The sequence below is a fragment of the Panthera uncia genome (assembly GCF_023721935.1).
Source record: "Panthera uncia isolate 11264 chromosome A3 unlocalized genomic scaffold, Puncia_PCG_1.0 HiC_scaffold_11, whole genome shotgun sequence".
In the NCBI taxonomy this organism is placed as follows: Eukaryota; Metazoa; Chordata; class Mammalia; order Carnivora; family Felidae; genus Panthera; species Panthera uncia.
The window spans coordinates 82,968,055-82,989,986 of NW_026057578.1; the positions used below are offsets into that span (position 1 = coordinate 82,968,055).

The following is a 21,932-nucleotide window of genomic DNA, read 5'->3' on the forward strand; positions in this document are numbered from 1 at the left end:
GTTGTTTTGTTTTGTTTTGTTTTGTTTTTACTGCCACATAGCCTGGTCTGGCCTGACCAATACAGTGATTTTTTTTTCCATGACCTTCAAGTGAAAGTTCAAATTACTCAGCTTAGCATCCAAATTTCCTAGAACTGATCCACATTTATTTCCAGGTTCTTCCTTCCTTTATTTCTCTAGAAATACCTTTTGTGCCACCATAAGCTAAATCTGGCCCACCACCTGCTTTGGTAAATAAAAATTTTATTGGAACACAGCCACATCACAACCGCAGAGTTGAATAGTTACAATCAAAGCCATCTGATATGCATAGCCTAAAATCTTTACTACCTGGCCCTTCATAGAAAAAGTTGCTGACCACTGCCTAAAATATCATCCCTCCCTTCTCCTAGCCTCCACCGTCACTGCAAGCCGCTGCCCAGAAGTGAGTATTCTCCTCATCTGCATCCCCACAATAGCTCACTGTGGCTGTGCCTCTCTTGAACGTCAGATGACCTGTGTGGCCCATCTCATTTTTCGTATTTCATTGCCAGTGCCAGGAGTGGTGGGGCACATGTCTTATTTCCTTTTGATCTTTCAGTGTCTAGCACCTTGCCTCACAACAGTAAGTGTTCCATAAATGTTAACTGAAGAGACAAACTGAACTCTTGGGGCCTCCAATATATTAATGAGAAGAAAACAAGCAAGGAGCCTAAGGAACTCAGAGCAGTGGTGCTAGAATTAGAACACAGGGACTTTTTTAGTGCAAATTCAACAAACCCTCTGATACAAATTAAAGCTGATATTCATATGATTACGGCCAACCATTAAGCAATACCAAGTCTTCATAAAATACATGTTCACTCTTAACAGTTTTGCTTTTCAGTGGGGTTTGAACAATATGTAAGTGACCTTTAAAAGAAATATATTAAGGTATTGAACCCCACTCATTTTAAACAGTGCATTTTTATTTCAGATTCTGTGACAAACTGAAAACAACCATAAACAAGAAAGTAAATGGTACCTTGTAGCTTACTAATACAATTAAATTTCATAATATCCAGGAACAAAACTTGAATGTGACTTTAAATGCCATTTTACAGATTGTTGCCATCATCCTTACAAGTTTTATAACATTAAGTTTTAAAATTCTGACACTTATAAAGAACACAGAACCTTCTAAAGGCCCCATCTGATAAAACACTTCCATGTGTGAGAGGACTCAGACCACGGTTACCTTTCTTCCCCAAACACCAACCCTATTGCTGGCCCAGAGCGCCTTCCTCTCTGCTCCTGGGTTTAGATTAATCAAGACAAGTGCTCCAGCCACTCTAATCTGAAGAACACCCAGGAGGGAAAATTAGTTTCACTAAGCTGCTTCCTTCTTGTTGGCCAAATATCATAGAAGACTATACTAAAAATAAAATATCCATGACTGGATAGTTGAGAAACCATCCAGTCATGGCCCACCCTTTCACCATAAAGTCATTCCAAGGAAATGATCATTGCAAGTTGTGGCTGAGCCACAGTTTTCTCCCACCACCAACACTCCTACCTATAAAAGAGGAAAGACTCAAGGTCATGAGAACAGTGCTACCCAAAGTGTGATCCATGACTGATGTTGGTTGCACACCCACTGTGCCCAAGACAGGATAAGTATGAAAAGTGAGAGAAACCAGTTAGAAACTTGTACAGCAATTTGACATTGGCCAGGACATTCAAGTGTCTGATTTTATACTTTAAAAATGATCAATCTGCAATGGACTGGATTTTTTTTTTTTAATTTATTTTTGGGACAGAGAGAGACAGAGCATGAACGGGGGAGGGGCAGAGAGAGAGGGAGACACGGAATCTGAAACAGGCTCCAGGCTCTGAGCTGTCAGCACAGAGCCCGATGCGGGGCTCGAACTCACGGACTGCGAGATCGTGACCTGGCCGAAGTCGGACGCTTAACCGACTGCGCCACCCAGGCGCCCCGGACTGGATTTTTTTAATAGCTCTTTGCCACAAACAGTTTCAGAAGCACTGCTTCAGAACAGTGTATAATCCAGTGCAGCCTCCATATACACAAGATGGTAAAGGTAGCTCACTGGACAGAATTTAGACTTCTTGTTTTCTGACTTCTCTTTTATCTACAGGAAACTCCTGCAACACAAACCTTCTCCCAACCCCACTCCCCCAAGGGTACATGAGAGAGGAGAGTATGTTCTTTTTACTAATAATCTGGCAAAAGCAAGGAAACCAAAACAAGGGAGACTGTGGGAAGGGGATTTCTCTGGAGGGGTCCATTGCAGACACATATTGGACTAAGGGAAGATCAATCACACGCTCTTCAAATAGAAATTTCTATTCATTTCTAGCACAAAGATGATAATCTTTGTCACATCCCCTCAGCAGACATAATCCTGCCTCAAATCTTATGACATTTTCCACCTATTTGCATTCCTTCTTCAAAGAAGGAGATTTCATATTTTAAGAGTGGATTTTTCTCCATGACTTTTCACCTAATTCATTCTGGAACCAAACTATGCCAGGATGCATTCATTCCTTCAGAAGAAAAACTGGATTTTTTTAAAAAAATGCATTCATCTCTGAACTACAGAAGAAACAATCCTGGGAAAGAGGAGCCATGAGCAGAGAGGTATCTGATTAAAAGAGCTGCCTATCTCAAGGAAAATGAAGAAACCAGCCATAATTTGCATAAGTCCCTAACACAAACAGGAGAAAGACGAGAATGGATTGTTTAAACCAGAAAGCAAAAGTTAGCACCTGTTAATGACCAGTTTGTTGGCTCACAAGCTGTTAACACTCACACAAACTGGTCATTAAATGTGGTCATTACTTATTTCAATGCAAAATTTATTAGAGCCCCCATTTGAAGATTTAACGGAAGGGCAACACTCAACCCGCACACCTGGTATACCCCAAGGAGGCTGGGGGCAGGCTTCTAGCAGCTTCGTCTAAAAAAAAAAAAAAAAAAAAAAAAGTAATAATAATAACAATGGCCATTCTGTCACATCAATTACTGATTTCCTCAGCAATCAGAATGTTAGATGAGTTCTGATTCACAGCTTGATACCTAATAAGGACCACTTGAGTCTTCATTACTTTGTAGGACCATTATGGTTAAGTGGGTCTGATCTGCGTTCTTTACAAGCCCGCTGCAGGACTCATTATTATTAGATAGACTTTCGATTAAGCTCAGGACATTTTTTCATCTTTTCACCATTTTGCAGATCATAAAAATCAAGAGGAGGGAGCTGAGGATTCACAGTGACACAAAGTTAGGGAAAGAGGTGGTGTGGTGGGAAGAGGTTGTGAGTACCATTATTTTGCCTCAAGCTATCCCCAGCATGATGACAAAGGTGACCACATGGAACCTCAAGGGCCAGAAATTCTCAAAGAAAAATCTTTTCCATCACAATACCTAAATCTACCTTCATTTATGGGTTATACAAAATAATGTCTGTGGTGGGAGGAATTAAATCACACAAGACTTAGCCAACACCAGTTAACAACTCATGTTTTTTTATTGAGGGGAAAATTAACCAAAAGAGCACTGTGTGCATTTCAGAGGGCAGTAGAAAGTACATGGAAATGTTGGTCTTTTCTCCTTACACACCTGCATCATTGTGAACTGGGATTAGGATCTAGCAAATAAAAATACAGCACACCAGTTAAATTTTTACTTCAGATAAACAATGAATAATTTTTAGCGTAAGTATGTTCTGTGTGATAGTTAAGAGATACTTAGGGTAAAATAGTACTCATTGTTTATTTGAAATTCAGACTTAACTAGTCATCTGTATTTTATCTGGCAACTGTATACAGGACACTGGGCTATTATAGGTAATGAAACCCTCTAAGGTTAATAGCTTCCCAAACTGGTGGATCATATGAATCACTGGGGAGAGAGTAAGGATTATCAGGTTCCACCCCATGAAGATTATGACCAGGTAATCTTTGGTTAAAGGCTTTGATGATGATGATGATGATGATGATGATGATGATGATAAGCCACTGTGGGGCCAGTCTTCTACAATGTATCTATTTCCCCTAAAATTAAAGAGAAAGTGATCTAAGAGCTGACAGCCATTGGTCTCACATGGCTTCCCAAAGCCCTATTCATAATCATCAGACACTTCCTGAGTTCCCACAGTAAGTAGGGATATGCCCTTGGAGAACCAAAATCCAAAAGGGAGGAGACCCGAACTAAGACAACAGACATTTATGGAGGGTCTTCTTCTTCTGTGTGCCAAGTACCAGACTAGTACTCTATACCCATCATCTCATTTAATCCTCACAGCAGCCTGTCTCCTTAAGTATCACTATCCCACTTCTGCAAAGGAGGACAGTGAGGCTATGGAAGTTTAATGTGTCCAAGATGATGACATTAGCAAGTGCCGGAGGGCATGTTCATGCCCAGATTGGTTTGGCTCCAAGCATTTGTTCTTTGTACTGCAAGCACATATCCAATAAGCACTAAGTAAGTGAAACAAATTAAGTGTAAGAGACAACTATCCTGATTCTGGGCTCAAGTATCACTCTGGCACTTCCTAGTCCTGTAACCTTGGGCAAGTTACTTAACTTTTCTGTGTTTCCCCAAGTTGCTACTGCTTTCCAACTGCTGTCACTGCCATTCAGAGATAATAAATTAAGAATCCTCAAGCAAGGTGTAAAAATACATTTACATTATTAAAATACAACAGAGATCAATACAATGAGATATCAACAGAGAACCTTCTTTCCAAACCTGAGCTCAAGGAGTCAGGCTTTCTTCCCTTCTTGGGCTCATCCACCATGTGACTATGAGCAGCAGAGTCCCCACTGAATCATTCATTGCAGATGTCTCCACAGGAAAGGCTCACAGTGACTGGACATCCAATGGTGGCCCCCAAACCCTCTCCTATTTCTTACCAGTGTTAGAAGAATGATAGTTTGTGGGAATTAGACACATTACCACTTGGGGTTTTATGAGGCTGACCATCAGATTGAAGGTTTATAGGCTTCTAAAGTCAAACTAGCCCTCATGTCCAATATTTCCAGCCCAGCAATAATTTTCTCATCTGTGCAATGATACTTCAGGAGTTTCTCTGATTATTAAGTGAGATCATTTATTTTAAATGCTTATTGCAATGCCTGGCATATAGTTAAAGCTCAATAAATATTAGCTTCTATTATTATTATAAGTTCTCTCCTACCAAATTATGAACCCTTTAAGGGCAGGGACTATACTGCTCTTTGCATGACCAATATTTGCACAGCATCTTACAAAGAGTAATAAGCACTAGGTGGGTGGATGGATGAGTCCATGGGTGATTGAATAGGTGAATGGACAGACATATGGATGCATGAATGGATGGATAGAAAGAAGGAAGGACGGAAGAAGCAAGGATGGAAGAAGGATAGATGGAAGGAAGGAAGGAAGGAGCAAGGGAGGGAGGGAGGGAAGAGGGTTGGAGGGAGGGAAGACAGAAGGAAGAAAGGGAGAGAGGGAAAGAAGAAGGAAGGAAGGGAGGGAGGAAGGGAGGGAGGGAGGAAGGGAGGGAGGGAGGAAGGAAGGAAGGATTCAAGAATAGAACTTCCTGCAATGACTAGGAAAATCTTCATGAAGATGAGAACCAAGCTAAACTATTAAAGATACACCCTATGACAATTTCATGGCTTAATACTTGCATAATACCTTCAATTCTTCTTGTTCTTACTTCATAGATCAATTATAGGATACCAATCTTTTGGAAAAGTTACCAGTCAAAGGCATAGCTGATCAGCATAACACTTATGCACCCAGAAGGTGCTCAAAAGAATCACTAATGTATTCAAAAATATTAGTAATTTACCTTTTTCTCGTTGGGAAAAAACTTAATGTGACTTATAACATGTTTAAATCTATAATATTCTTTGAGATAAAAATCATATCAGAGCAAGTGGCCAGGAAGGCAAGAGAAGAGCTAGTATTTTTCTTCTGTCCTCAGATTGCCTGGGTTTCAGAGATCAGTGTGATTGCTGCCATGGCTTCATTTAGAATAGAATAATTGGGCCAGTAAAATCTGAAAATTATATTTTCATTTGCTCCAATATGTGCAAGCTCAAAGAAGAGAAAGAATATGACAGGAATAGAAAAGAAGGACATGAGCAAGAAAAAGGCAGGACTGTAAATCAAGGACCAGCAGGCAAAAGACATGAAAAAAAGAGCCTAGCAGAATTAAAATAATCAGGAACTAAGGAAAAACCAAGGGTTCAGAAAAAGTGAAGAGGATTCCATTAATAATCATTTCAGAAGGCAGCAGAGGGTGGACAACCCCTGCAAGGGGAAGAACAGGAAGAAGTAAAAATAAAATGAACAGCTGCACATTCCCTTCTCAAACCCCGGCAGGCACCACAGCCACAAGCTTTTGACCTTGCCTATGGACAGGGCTCCTGAAGGCACAAGCACAAGGCTGACCAGAACTTGGAGGAGGGAGCTATGCCCAGGAAGTATGGAAGATGAAGTCTGGGGACATCACAAGAAGGCTGACATGCTGGGGCCACTCTGTATATAGAAATAGGTGGCAGCCTACACCAAGTGATTTTGGGGTCCAGGCCCTGCATCCGGAAGAAATAATTCCCTAACCTGTTGCCTAACACCTGCCTTCTGCAATTACTGATTTATATATTTCACCCAGCTTCTTATTTACACTTAAAATGAAGCTTCCCCTAACAGACATGAAATATACCCAATCATCCATTCTCATGGTGAGTAAGTCAAGCAAAACTTTTTCTGCAGGTATGTTGTTTAAAAGACAGGTAAGAGATCCTGAGCTCCAGGATGCCTGAAGAAGGATCCCATGGATCAAAGAATTGAGGCACCAAAACCTGCCAGGATCCTTTACCGTCCTGCCTGGCCACCATCTGATGCTAAGGGCTCATCCATAATGGGGCCAACAAGTGCAAACCCCAGCAGATCTTACTGCTTGCTCCTGTAATTGCACCAACTTGTAAAAAGCAGAAAAACAGTCCCCAAATATCTGTTGGCTATTTGGTGGCTATTTTGATTTAAAAGAGCAAATGAGATTAAGAGGTAGACACGGGCTCTTCTTTAATACAAAAAATAATTAAAATTCCCCTGAACTCATCTTCCAAAAATGAGCATGTATCAAGAATGACAAAGTATTGATAATTATTAGCACTAGGTAATGAGTAATGGGAGCCTTGGGGACCATAATATTCTCTGAACTTGTATATGTTTTCAAATCTCCACAATAAAAAGTGGAATAATAATCATTTATTAAAGACTATGTTTCCACTGAATTAATTCCACTGAATTAAAATGAATGAAGAGTAAACAATTCAATCTCTCAGATGTTTTACCAACTCCCACCGCAACACAAAATGCATAGATGATTGGAAATACTCAGTTGCTTCTACCTGTGGGGGGATATTATTTTTTTCATTTCAAAGTCTTGATAGCAGGTGGACAGTGCCTGAATTTTCACCTCTACTCAACAGGGGCTCTCACCTCTTCTCCAGCTCTTTCATAGATTTGCCACTGCCATCCCTCCCACTTTCACTTTTAGCCTCTGATTTCTTTTATTTGAGAGGGGGTTGGGCAGAGAGAGGGAGAAAGACTCTTAAGCAGGCTCCACTCCCAGCACAGAGCCTGACATGGGGCTCCACACAGGGCTCGACACGGGGCTCAACCTTACGACAGTGAGATCGTGATATGAGCCGAAATCATGAGTCAGAAGCTTAACTGCTTAACCGACTGAGTCACCCAGGTGCCCCAGCCTCTTATTTCTAACTCCATCCTACATAGTTGCTCCATCTCAGCCTCCAGCTACTGCCACCGGCTACTCTCTTAAACTGTTAGAAATCTTTCTTTGCCTCACAGATTCCCAGATCCTCCACTGCTTCATTCTCCTGCTGAAGGATGCTTATTCTCTTTTCTCCCTCCTCAACGGCTGGTTTGTTCACCGTAGGTAATAAATGAATGCTCTCAGCTGGCTCAATCTTTGTCACAGGATAGTTGGCATTAATTAACCCTGTGGAGTCTTTGCCTTATTAGAAACAAAAGGAAAAAGACTGCAACACTGACTTCTCATGTTGAGAGAAAGAAAAAAGAGAAGTTTATGCTAATTTCTAAAAGACATGACTTACAGCCAAACCACATCAAAAAAGGATTCCTAAATTAGTACTCATTACTCTTTGGGGCATATAAGGCAAACATATTCATGAAATTCACACTCAAAAACAAAACAAAAGAAACCCTTTAATAGGGAAACTGTTATTTCTGTATTCAATTTGGAGTCTCCTACAAAGAATGACTGATTTGGACTAAATATGAAAGTCAAACCAAAAATGACCAAGCAGAAAATTCCAACATGTGATCAAGAAGGCTGACCAACCCTCAGTGAACAGGTGCTAGTCATAAAGGTCAAGTCCAAAAAGCTAGGGATCCATCGAAAATTTCTCTGGCATCAACACTTATGTTCACTCCAGTGGGTTTGGGGGCAAGAGGAGCTGCAAATTAAATGGGGGAAAAAAGCCAATTCTGTACTCTATTAGGCTCAAAAAAAGCCTCCAAAATAGCACACTTGCTATAAAGCCTGTATAAGGGAGGATCAGAATCCCAAATGTCTCTTACAGGGAGGATATAAAATCAATCCTCTTTAATTTTTGCTATCTCTATGAATACTTCTTTTTAAAAAACCTTTCATTCAACATTATGTCTATGAGATTAATCCTTCTTGTTGCATGTATAGTACTTCATTTTTAATTGCTGTGTACTACTATAATTGTGGGAATATGCTAAAATTTATTTTCTATTCTACTGCTGACACACATGGGGTTATCACAAACAAAACTGCCATGAATATTCTTGCGTGTATGGGTATGTGCCCACACATACCCATTTCTGTGGACCATATTCCAAGAAGGAAGCCCAAGGTCACATGAATGTGCACACATGTTCAACTGTGGTAGACACTGCTTTTAACCATCTAACAATTTAGTAGACCCTTTTAACAATCCCCCTGCATAATTCCTCCTCTCCTAGCTTTGAGCACTTTCAACTTTCTCTTATGCATTCCTCTTCCTCCCAAGATTCTTACCTTGATTTCCTCCTTCCCTCTCTGCACTGTGTCCTTTAATAACCTCATTTATTCTTACACATGTTTAACTGGCCTCATATTTATTTATTCTTACACATTTAACTGGTCTCCTTACTCCACTTCAAAGCATCAGTCATATTCTTTGATGCTCAATATTCTAGTCCAACATTCACCCCTGGATGTTCTTCAAGTGACTGAAATGCACTGAATCAAACTCATCCCTCTCCTCTCACTTATTTTTTCTCCTTCAGATCTTCCTGGTTGAATGCCCTTCTCCTGGCTGTCTGGGCTGGTAACCTTGGCAGCCCAACTCCTAAGAGGAATTTAAATCCTTCCAAAGGCATTACTGCAACAGTTCTCAAAGGGGAATGGAGTTCTCCCACAAAACAGTACCAACGATTATTAGTTCATCTGAAATGGCTACCAGGCTGAGAAGTAGCAAAAATTTATTTTTTATATTTCCTACCTCCCAAACCACAAGGACATACCTCTTAAAGAACTGGGACCTACCCCACTGTCTTCCAATTCCGCTTGGAAAAGGAGCATTTCTTTTCAAGGAGAGATGCTGGAAAAGGGAAAAGGCAGTTTATATAACATTTATGAGCTTGGCTTTGGATCAAGTAGAGCTAGGGTTCAAGTCCTTCTGCAACTTCCTAGCTGTGCAACTTTGGGTAACTTACTTCCTTCTCTGAGTGATGGTTTCCTCATCTATGAAATAAGGATAACCACTGCTACCTTGCCTGTTTGTCAGGAAAATTAACTGAGATCCAGAGACTCAGTACAGCATCTAACACATCTATACTCATTAAGTGTGGTTGGTGCAGCTGCTATTGCCAATTCTCTAAGTGGAAAAACTAGATAAATTGCAACTCGTTCAGTGTCCCAGAGAGGTTGCCACTGGACAAGCAGCAATTTCAAAGTTCTAATTTCTTTTACTTTGCTCTCTGAATAGCTCAGAAGGGATGGATAGGCTGTGAAAAATGTTCTCAGACTGGTCAATTTGAGGTATTTCATTTCATGAATCTGTCTGGAAACTGCCAGCTCATTTCATTGATCAACGGCCGTCCCAGTGTTGGAGTTTAACTTATTACCATCCTAAACTAAAGCTGAATGAGATCTTTAGGACCAAGAAGCTCCAAAAGACACTCAGGCTCCGTCAGAGACATTGCTACACTGTGCAATCAGGCTTCAATCCCTATCTGCGTTTGTACACTGACTCTTTTCTCTCATGTTAGAATTCTTTGCACTGGCTTGTGGACAGTTTTAGCAGCCACATCAAATGGTACTCTCTACAAAGACTTCAAGGCATGCATTAGCCGGTATCTATCCTGTCTCACCCTCAAAACACCTTGCCTTTTAAAGCATAAGCAGATCCAAGCAGATACTGGGTCAATCTGCTGATCAGTCAAACATACATCGAGTAACTGCTATGGTACAGTGCCAGGAATCTCACCACAGGAAAATATAAAGAAAACATTCTCTGATCTCAAAGGTTAGGCAACTAACAATACAGGTTAGTACATGCTAATAGTTAACTCTCAATGTATTAATGAGAAGAAGAAGTAACTTCTGCATTCATGGATCCTAGGAATACTGGTAAGCAATCCCTAAAGAACTTTTGGGGGTTGAAGTGAAGTGACAGGAAGGATACGCATGCTCCTAGCGCAGATCACACAGATACTACTGGTAGGGGTGGAAATGTAGAGGCACACACATGTTAAGTGTTTTCTCCTCATCCATGCATTTAACCAGATCTCTGGGTTGCTGTTTCAGAGTCAGGCATATACCAGGTCCACTGAGAGACAGAGAATCCCACTTTCTGGAAATGGAACTCGGACAAGGTTCTGGGAGGCCCAGGGAAAGTGAGGCCGATGCACCGTGGCCAAGTTTCTGATGAACCATAAAGGAGAGGAAAGGGCACTTTGCTCTGATTTGTGCAAAAACAATTTACTCTCAGTCCTTCTAACTATCAGTGGTCTGAAAACGTGGTGCAACTGGCTTCCAGAGCCACTCTGCTCCCACGACATATCCAGCAGTCCCATGCCGAGCGACACAGAAAGCAGATCAAAAGTGAAGCTCAGGTAGTGGCCCTCTACCCTAACTGTTGACAGATGGAGAATGGAAGCAACGTAAATGCTCTCTCTTGTGTCAGCACTATAAAAACGTCGGACTGGCCCATGAAAGATGGAGATGGAAGCCGAGGCAGCCATTAGGAGCCATGCCTCACTCGCAGCAATAACTCATTCCCATGGTATTATGAAAATGGTTTTACTGCAGTGGGTTACCCCCCCCCCCCCCCGCAAGAATTACTGCTTATCAGCGTCACAGAAATCAAGCCAAAAACCCCCCACCTTTTCTTCCTTCTAGTACAATCCCTCCCTCTGGCCAGGAACTTAATAAAATGGAACATTTCATTATTCCGGTTTGCATACCTCTTTTGAAGCTGAAACTGTCATCTCAAGTGAGCGCTCTGAAGTGGCCAGTGTTAAGGTGATTTGATTGCCTCTTGTGTTTGCTCACACACATCTGAATGCTAGAGGAGCCACTCAGGGTCCAGGCCCCTTGCTAGACTGGATTTGGAAGTTGCAACGGGAAGGAAATCATTCAAAAGCAGTACCTTCTGACTCCTTCAAAGTACAGTTTGGATATGGCTTTTTCATGAGCTATTAACTGCCTGTCAGATTCCTTAACAGGAGAAAACAAAACCAGGTGTATTGAGAATTCATATATTCACAAATAGCTCAGCCCAAGTGAGGCCTCTCTGTCTCTGAAGGCCCGCCCATGTGTGATTCCCATCAGTGGCCTAACAATAGGAATAATGAGATTGAGATTATTGCCTCCCACAGAGGAAGCTTCCAAGGAAAACCTTCTATCATATTCATACAACTGAGCCTCAGTAAATTAACACACCCAGTTGGAATCCTTGGTTAATCCTTGGTTATGTGAAGTGTGAGATCTTGGTCAATATGCAGAATCTCGGGCCTCACCCCAGATTTACTCAACCAGAATCTGCATTTTTTACTAGATCTCTAGGTCATTTGTAAGCATAACCAAGTTTGAGAGGCCCTAGTTTATACCACAAAAGCAACAATACTGACCTACTCCGGTTGCCTGGTTTATTCCTCTAGAAACCTGGTGGAATTCTCTGGGTAAGTCACCATGGGACACAACCACAGCTGTCACAACAACCAGTAAGGTATCCCTACCCTAGGAGAGGTTCGGCATCTGGGAGGACTACGTGCAGGAATGGTCAGTGTCTACAGAGCACTAGTCAGCCTCAGAAAGGGCCCTCACAAACCCAGAGATTTGAAATGGCAAGTATCAGACTCCTCCAAATCATCTGCCTCTTTATACGGAGATGGTCCCCAGTAGGGCAACCAGACGCTCTGTCTGTAGCCTCTCGGGGTCTCCCACAATTCCGTCTACTTAAACCCAGCAGTCTGAGCAAGTATAGAGCTGACTCCAGCTCTCCTGCCTTTGAGAGGACCTTGACCCTTAATCCTCCCAGTAGTCTAGCCCTCTGCAAGCCTCTCTAAAATGCTCCTATCACACAAATACAGGTAGTTAACAAAATGAGACCCTTTTAACACAGCATAGGTCCCATTTATGCTTTGTGGCAGAAACATTTAGCACTCATTATGTGTTCCTTTACATTTCTCAGCTTAGTTACAGTTAGGAGGGGTACTATGACTAATTATGGCCAACAAGTTGCAAGCAGAAGTGATGTATTTCACTTCTGGGATGAAGTATTTAAAAGCCGGTATGCAAAGCTCTTCCCATGCTCTAATAACCAAAGTGCAAGACATGTGTTCCAGATGGCACAGTAATATATGCAAGCAACCTGGAAAGCCAAAAGTTGTTCTGACTTGTGGAATTTTCATGAGGAAGAAATAAGCCTTTATATGCTACGTCACTGAGATTTGTGGATTGTCTGTTACACCACCATAACCTAACCTATCCTGACTTACACATCTATGAGCCATCCTTTTTTTTTCTGTATGAAATTCATATTAGGTATCCAACTTTATTGTTGCCTAAAACGTGGCAAGAAGTGATTCAACCTAAGGAGGATTTTTCCTCTTGTTTTCTGAGGTAAATACCTTCATTCAGTTTTTCTTAAAATAACAATTAAAGATAGAGTAAGATTGGCCTTGGGGCACCTGGGTGGCTCAGTCAGTTAAGTGTCCAACTTTGGCTAGGGTCATGACCTCAGTTTCATGAGTTCAAGTCCCACATTGGGCTCTCTGATGACAGCTCAGAGCCTGGAACCTGCTTAGGATTCTCTCTCTCCCTCTCTTTCTGCCCCTCCCCGGCTCACGCTGTCTCTGTCACTCTCAAAAATAAATAAACTTTAAAAAAAAAAGAATAAGATTTGTCTTATCATATGATGTTTTGTATTATTTTGATTTTCCATTTAATTACCTCCCTGTTCCATTCTCAAAGTTGAGAAGGTTGCTTGCTGGCTATTGGACATGGTAAATAAATGTAGTCCACACTAGAGTCAACAATTAGATCTGAAGTAGCAAATGAAAAGCAATCATTTGAACAGGTCAATAACCACATATTGGAGGACAGTGGTTTCTAGCCCCAGTAACAGGCTGCCTGCCCTAGCAGAGAAAATGCTCTGGCTCTTCCTTCTCTCACCAACGGCTGAGACCCTCCACTATAGTGGCTTCTGTGTTCCCAGGGGCAGCAACCCACCCTATGTTTTCTCTTCTTCCAAATAAACTGATCTAATCTTGATAACAATTGCAAGTTGAACAGCTATTTAATGTTGCAGGAATATGCATAAGCCCATGTTGCAACTTTAAATTAACACATAAATAATATTTAAACCGTCTGTTCCAGAATCATACTATCTGCCTGCCAAAATTCTCTTTCAGAGGAATGAACTTGTCATTTTTCCCTTTTAACTAGCATTTTAAAATGGGAGGAAAAAAAGTCCACGCCTACAAGAGATACTCTAATGAAATCACTGGGTATTAGCAATCTGGTTTAAAGTGCCAGGAATCCAGGGTAATTCTGATTTAGGACTGAAATTTTGCCCTGCATTTAGCCTGTTGTGAATGGTTATGGAGGAAGCGCATACTGCATAGTAGGTCAGAACGCCCACTGTTAGGGAGATCTTTCAGATAATAGACCATTTGAGTTATAATACCTGGGCAAGGTTATATAGCATGAGGAGAGGGAAGGTCTGCTTAACCCATCCGTGACTGTTTAGGAATCAGGCTTTAAGAGATGTTTTTGTTGCCTGCCTGTTTGTTTTCCTGCTTTGAAAATCTATAATCAGATGATTTAAAAATAAAAAATAAAAAAAAACAATTAATAAGGCCATAGAAATAAAGGGGGAAAGGCAGAAATATTTAGTTGAGACAAATCTTATTTGGAAACACACACAGAAGAAAAAATATGAGACAGAGGAGGAGGAAAACAGGACAAAGAGAAAAGAGGGAAAAGTTCAAGGGAAAAAAATTACAAGGAGAGACTGAAGGATAAGAGATTAGACATGTGTTGCCCTATAGGCAAGGACTGTATTTGCTATTTTGTACATCCCCTACTCCTCTAAAACCTAGCACAGTGCTGAAGACCCAGCTAGCCCTGGACTAACAGACAAGATAAACCAAACTAACAATCTTCATTCTATACTTGGCTCATGACGCCATAAACCAGTCTAGTTGAGGCTCAGAAATTTTGGATTGAATCAAGAGTTTCACAACCAACAATGAACAAAGAATCCCACAGAAGAATCATGGTGCTAAATGAAACCCATCAGCCAGTTACACAAAGCTTAGCACTTCCCTGGAGTCCTTTGCAGCTATAAAGACCTGCATGATCAAAAAGAAAGAGAAAAAGAAGCACTCTTTCTTCCATGATCTCCCTGACAGCTGAATAGGAGACTACCAAGGGAAATACATAAACTGAAACACAAGTGGAAAATAAAGCTCTGACGAGTGACAGTCCCAAGTCAAGGTTTGCTTTCTCAACAGTTACTTCAGTACAATCCAGAATGATGACCAGTGTCATGCTGCCCTGTAAAATCTGCTTACAGTGAGCTTGGACCAGCATTACACATCCTGTGAAAAGTCCAGATGGGTACCCAGAGGCTAACCATCTCAAGGTCATTCCTGGTTAAGTGATCCTTTTTAGTCTGCATCAGCTTGGATGTGAGACTCAGTTCCTTTCATTGGATGGATATAAATGTACACGACACACAGAGCCTTATGTGCCCATGAAATCTGTGTGAAGTGCCCTTTACTGATGAGCTCATGAAGATGGATGGTGTTAGAAAAAGTAAGTGCGAACAATTTAATAAGAAATCCAGTATATATTATCAACTCCATGTTTAAAACTCCATTGGTGCCAATTGTTAACAATTTTGCTTATATAACCCTGTCATATAAAGAACACTGGACAGGTCATTTTGATTGAAAATATCTCCATCATTCATGGCCTTAAGTTCATTAAGCATTATTCTTTCTAACAAGTTGCCTTTAGTAGTCAAATGTTCATTAAGTCTCCTACATGTGAGGATGTTCATGTCTATGTCAGTATCTATATCTGTATGTGTATCTATATTTATAATTATGTCTGTATCATAAACTTGCCTACAAACAAATTCCAAACCAGCAGAAAAACACTGTGTGCCTGGAGGTTTAGAAAAAGCAAAAAGAAGCAAGAGAATGGGGGGTAGGGGTCAGGGAGGAGTGGGAAGGGAGGAAGAGCCACCATCACCAAAGAGAAGGTGAAGGACATCAATGATCAATTTGCCTCTTTCACAATCTCACAAGGGCCAGTCCTGAAAACAGTCCCCATTGAATCCAGCAGAAGGTCCCTTTACTCAATGGACCCATCCCTGGCACCTATCCTTGACCTCTCCCTCCCTGAAAACCAGGTGGATCCAGCAGCCCCAGGACAGAAAGCCCTGTACAGGCCTACTCCCTAGCTCCACCTGCCCTGCGGCCTTCCCTCTGCCTGTCTGGGGACTCAGGCAGAACACCAACTGCTCCAGGAGAGGGAAACAATTAGGGAGAGGGGCCCCCTCCCTCTCAGCCTCAGGCTGCCCAGCCAGCACGATTAGCATAATTACAATATGTTCATCCAGCACCAGGATGAAAACTTGTGCGAGAGGGGGACGTGTTAACACACTCCAGCCAGCCAAACAACAGTCGGGCTTTGTAATTAGCTAAACAGTTCCTCTTTTAGAGCTTTCTTGGGGTACTCCCAGGAAGCCCCAGGCTCCAGGCAAGGACTCAGGACTGAAAGCAGCAGTAGGAACATGGAGTCCCTGCCTGAAAACAGGGGGCTGAGTCCCACTCCCAATCTCCTCGCCCCCATCCCAGAGGTAGCATTTGCCATTATGACATGAAAGGTCTTTAGACCTTTCCGGTGAAAATCAAGGAAACACTTCATCCTTCGACTGTCCCTTATTAACTGGCCTTAAGGGAGTCCCAACTTTCTTGGCCTCAAACTACTCATCTCTAAAAAAGGAAAATAATCTGTGCCTATTGTAAGAAATTATAAGGTAACGGCTAGGAAATCTCTAAAGAGCAAGAATACTAAATAAATACCAGGTGGCAATAATGGTCTAGAAAGCATTTGTCTAGATTTGAATTACAGAAGTCGTCAAATATCTAAAGGCCTGTTCCTGCCTTCTCAGCCCCCGAGTCAGTGATTTTTAGCATCTCACTCCTGCAACCCTTCCCATACCCCATCACCAGTGTTAGCACATAAACTCAGGAATAACAGACTCAGCTTCTCTACTTATGCTCCCCAACCTTCTTCCTGTCAAAGCATATACAGAAAAGTATATTTGTAATAGCCCCCAGGGTACATAGCTGCTCATGCCAACCCAGGTCCCATCCTGCCACCTCCAAGGCCTGATGGGATCAATAATTCCACATCTACCCAACAAATCCATGAAGCACTAATGTGTCCCTCCATATTGGTGGACAGCTCTGCTCTACATCACCAGGTTTGTTCTGGTCATTGTGTAGTTGGCTGGTTGTTTTGTTTTGTTTTGTTTTTTAATAGACGTAACTCCCTGTGATTCCGGAGCCTATGGTGGTCCAAAGAAACTGCTCTCAACCTTGACTATATATTAGAATCACTAGGGAAACTTTTAATAAATACCAACTCCTGGGCATTACCTGAAGAATTCTGATTTAATTGGTCCAGGGTGGGGCCTGCACATTAGGTAAACCTGACATGCAGCCAAGGTTGAGAACCACTGCTTCTCAAGCTTTAAAGTGCAATCAAATCACTTGGGGACCTTATTAAAATGCAGATTCTGATTCAGCAGGTCTGAGAAGTGGCCTGAGATACTGCATTTCAAGTATTCTCCCAGGAGATGCTGATGCTGTGTTCCACAGACCACACCATGGGTCTAAAGAAGTAAACTCAGAGTTAAGCATGCCTCCTCACCATCCAAAGGGCCTTGCTGAAACAGACTGCCAGGCCCCACCTCCAGAGTCCTGATTCAGCAGGTTTAGTGTGGGGACTGGTCATTCGCATTTCTTTTTTTTTTAAGTTTATTTAATTATTTTGAGAGAGAAGGAGAGAGAGCGCGCAAGCAGGACGGGCAGAGAAGGAAAGAGAGAAAGAATCTCATGCTGATAGCACAGAGCCCGATGCAGGGTTCAAACTCAGGAACCGTGAGATCATGACCTGAGCCGAAATCAAGAATCAAATGCTTTAACCAACTGAGCCACCCAGGTTCCCCTGATCTTTGCATTTCTAACTCACTTCCATATGATGCTGATGCTGATGGTCTAGAGACCACAGTTTTTAAACTTCTGGTCTAAAGTATTCGTGAGGAAAATCTTAGCCTTTAGGAAAAAACAGGCCCTACCTAGCAGACCAGAGAAATTCTGGTGATGCAATTCTAGGCTTCCTCAGAAAGAAGGCCCAGAATGAAGCCTAGCCCAAAATGATGAGCATAGGCCACCTTGGGAATGTCCAAACTGAGAGCCTCTGACTGCCTGGAAAGGCCTGGATGCAGCCTTCTTATAGAAGACAGCTTCCTTTTAGCCCTGTGTTAAGAAGGTTCAGAGGAATTCTGCCGGCACTTGGTTTCCAGGCACACTCTGACCTCTCTGGTGATTCAGTTCACTGGCTCTCAACAAAGTCCACATCCTCTCCTCGAGAGGTGAAAGAGGCTCAGCCCACCTTCTGAGCACAGAACATCCCATCCCATCCCACCACCCAGGAATCACTACCCTGGGAATCCAAAACCCTGGATTCCATCTCCTTTCATATTCCCATGAGTCTCAACATGAAAGAAAAGAATGGAGCCAAGGCAGGTTAAGAGAATAGAGGCTGGAAAAAAAACAATGTACCCAAAGTGCCTCAGAAATGGCGCTTAGGGGCTCCCAGGTTTGCCAACCCTCATTTAATGGGCTGCCGGTAATTGACCGTAACAACTACACCCCAGCCAGTTTTCATCATTGGATCTGGACAGCTCCCAGGTAACAAGCTCCAACTGGGAGGGCTCGATTGCTATCAAGCCAGAGTGAGGGAGGCCTTCAGCTAGGTAAAGCTGCTGGGCTGGCACCAGAGCGTGTGTGATCCATGTGAGCGATTTCCAGCTCCCTGATGCCCCAGAAGAAAAGTCTGTTAACACTGCAGCCGGAAAGCCAGGACAGGCCAGGGAGCACTGGGGTTTCATCACATGATAATCATTCGATAGGACGTCCTGCCCAGCCCCAGGGCAAGCTCACCAGGATTAGCACTGCTCTGTGTATGTTGGCAGACTTGATGTGCATCACAGGACCCACTGACAGCAGGAATTCGGCTGTGTGAATAACTAGAGTAATTAACCAGGGTCAAGGCAGGGTCTGGTTTCAGAGAAGTCTGCCTGGGGACCCACATCACATTCCAGACCCCCAGGAGCTGGGCCCAGTTGCCTTATTCCTCTTGGTTCTGGCAGGCAGATGATCCTCCGAATGGAGTGCTATTTGGCTACAGGTGCCAGGCTACCATTCAGCCCTCACATTTCCCTTTAATGGACCCATGAGTCTCTAATCACAAAGCAAAAGTCCCCAACAACCAACAAGAGGAATGTGACCTGGTATAGTGGGTAAACCTAGGACTTTGGCCAGATGGACATTTATTCAAATACTGGTTCTATGACTTAACTAGCTTTTATCCATGGGCAAACAGCTCAATCACTCTGGACCTCAGTTTTCCCATCTGTGAAATGGTAACAATAACACCTACTGGTGATGTTGTTGAATTAAAGAAAAATATGCATAAATCACTTGAAACACAGTGGACACTTTATAGTATTACCATTATTATTGTGATTATAGCTTTCATCCAGTTTTATTAATAGTATTACTATTCTTGGTTCCAACCTCTCTTCCTCATTTCCAGCAATGTTCTATAATGTTTCCGAGTAGAGCAGCCAAAGCAGTTATTCTCTTGAATAAGACCTGCAGACACAGGCAGGAAGTTCCAAAGAGAAATATATCATAGATTTCAACCTAGAAATCTAGAATTAAGTCACTTAAAGAATAAACTTCTCAATTCAGTTCCAACACCAATATTTATTGAGTCCCTCTTGGCTTAAGCTGGTTTTGGAGTTTAAAGGACCAATCGGGAGTTCAAACGCAGAGATCTCTGCCTTTTGAGCCCTAAAACTAGGAATAACAGTAAGAGGGAGGCTCACATAAGTAAAAGCAAGATTCAGTGTCTTATAATCTCTCTGAACTTCTCCAGCACAAAACCCTTGGGCTTAAAACAACTTTCCCATGCAATAAATTTGGCCAATTCTGATAGGATTCACTAGAACCAACCAACCAGTAGGTGTCTCTTGAGTGAGGAGTTGTGAAGGGGTAGAAAAGATCAACTCTCAAGAACTCAGGGCACAAGAGTCACAGATGTGACTGAACTAGAAGAAATTACACCCCTGGAAATTCTGGGCCACAGACAGATATGGTTCAGTTCTACAGGTAGGCAGATTTGACTGGTAACATATCACCATAGGACATGATGAAATGGAGTTTGGGAATCATTTTTCAGATCATTGCACTCACGGTGGAATAGTGTGGCATGAAGGGAGTGTTGAGAAAAAGAAACCAAGCAGAGAAAACCAATAGGAGTTTACTGCAAAGGGAGTAAATCACTGAGCCCATGAACATTTTGGGTTAATGGTGTTAATAGTTGGAACTCCCTGGGCAGTGATGGAATAGAGTAGACAAGATGGATGTGAGAGGCTCAGTACATAAAGAATGGACAGAAACTGGAATCCAGTGGATGTTTAGGATATCTAGCCCTAAACAGTTCTTCTCTAAGAATCTTCAGTCCACAGGATAACCCAACGAAGTCCAGCTGAGCTTTGCCATTAAAGATGGACATCTCTACCTTAGAAAGACAAGCTGTGTGGTGCTGCCAGAGTTAGGAAATAAAAATGGGAATAATTTTTATTCATTTTTATCTGAAATATAAATTTAACTGAGTATTATGTATCTTATGTGTCAACCTGAGAAACGCTCCTCTAAAATTTGCGAGTCAATTTTATTCTGTTAAAGAGCTTTTCCTCCAAATCATGGCTAAATTCCATCCCTATGCTACAGTCTTAAGTACCAAAGATCGAACATCAGCATCCATACTAAGGTTCCTCCTTTATTCCGAGCTGGACACCTTAGGCCCTACATTTGGAAAGGTCAGCTTTCTTGCAATTCATTGGTTCGCTCTCAGGGTCCAGTTACTGGAAGGGTATTTTCATAAGTATAATGATATTGATATATCTCTAACCTATTCTAATATCACAGCCAATGAAAGTCCCTTATTGTTAAAGCACGAGCCTGGACAAACAGAAAGCAACAGGGAGAAAGAAATGCCACAAGCCAATCATGCAGCTCTTCTTCCTACCCCCTGCTGTCCAAAAGAACCTTTACAGCTGGTGGCAAGGCTGGCTAAACCTGGGCAGGAAAAGGGAGGCTAGCCTCCAGCCAAGTCAGGGATTTATGGCCATTTGGGGAACTCAACGTGCCATGTGAACAAAATTTCACTGAAACAAATTAAGAAAAAAAAAAGAAAAGAAACAATGTCTTGTTATTCATCTACTGCTCTCAATTCTCAGGAAAAGCAAATCCGTGCCCTAGTTTGCCCTACTCTACAGCACCAGAGAAACTGACTTTCTCTCATTTGCCTTGCATGCCAATTTAGGGTTCACATCACACTCACTATAAATAAAACCATCAATAATCAGCTCCCATGTAAGCCCACAGATTCTGAGACTGATACCTATGCTCCTTATCCAGCAGCACATATCCGTGCACATGCACACATGCATGCGTGCACGCACGCGCGCGCGCGCACACACACACACACACACACATGCATCCAAGCTTCTGGATTTTTCTATCACACGTGGAAGGCTCTCTGACTACAGCAGTGCACAGAACACAAAAGACAAGGAGGTGTGGCATTTTTGGTGTGATTCCTAACTATTCTCATCTTTACTGCATCCCTCTCTCAGCTGGCTCCAGGTTCAGGCCCCATTCTTTCTTACTTGCCTTGGACATCACTTGATAGTGACCTTGATCATCATTTGATCCTTGAGATGCATCCTCCCCTAGCTTCCACTACAGTCTCTGGATTCTTTCTTTCTGCCAGTTCTCTCCTTCTCTTCCTCTGCATGTCCCTTATCATAGTTCTTCCAGAATGTACAAAAACCAATAGCTTCCCTATACGAAAACAAGATGTAAAATAAGATGAAAGTAAAATTCCTTTGTCCAATAGCAAAAACAAATATAAAATATCTAACAAGGAACTCAATGTATAAGACCTATAGAATAAAACTTGAAAACTACTGAATAACAAAAAAATTGAATATGTAAAATAAAACTTAAACAAGAAGCC

The 21,932-nt window shown here is 42.1% G+C and overlaps 1 long non-coding RNA gene across 3 annotated transcripts in view; it reads right to left on the reverse strand.

Moving 5' to 3' along the window:
- Window positions 1-21,932, reverse strand: part of LOC125937043 (uncharacterized) — a 349,554-nt gene that overhangs the window by 229,659 nt on the left and 97,963 nt on the right. The gene's annotated exons all lie outside the window — the stretch shown is intronic.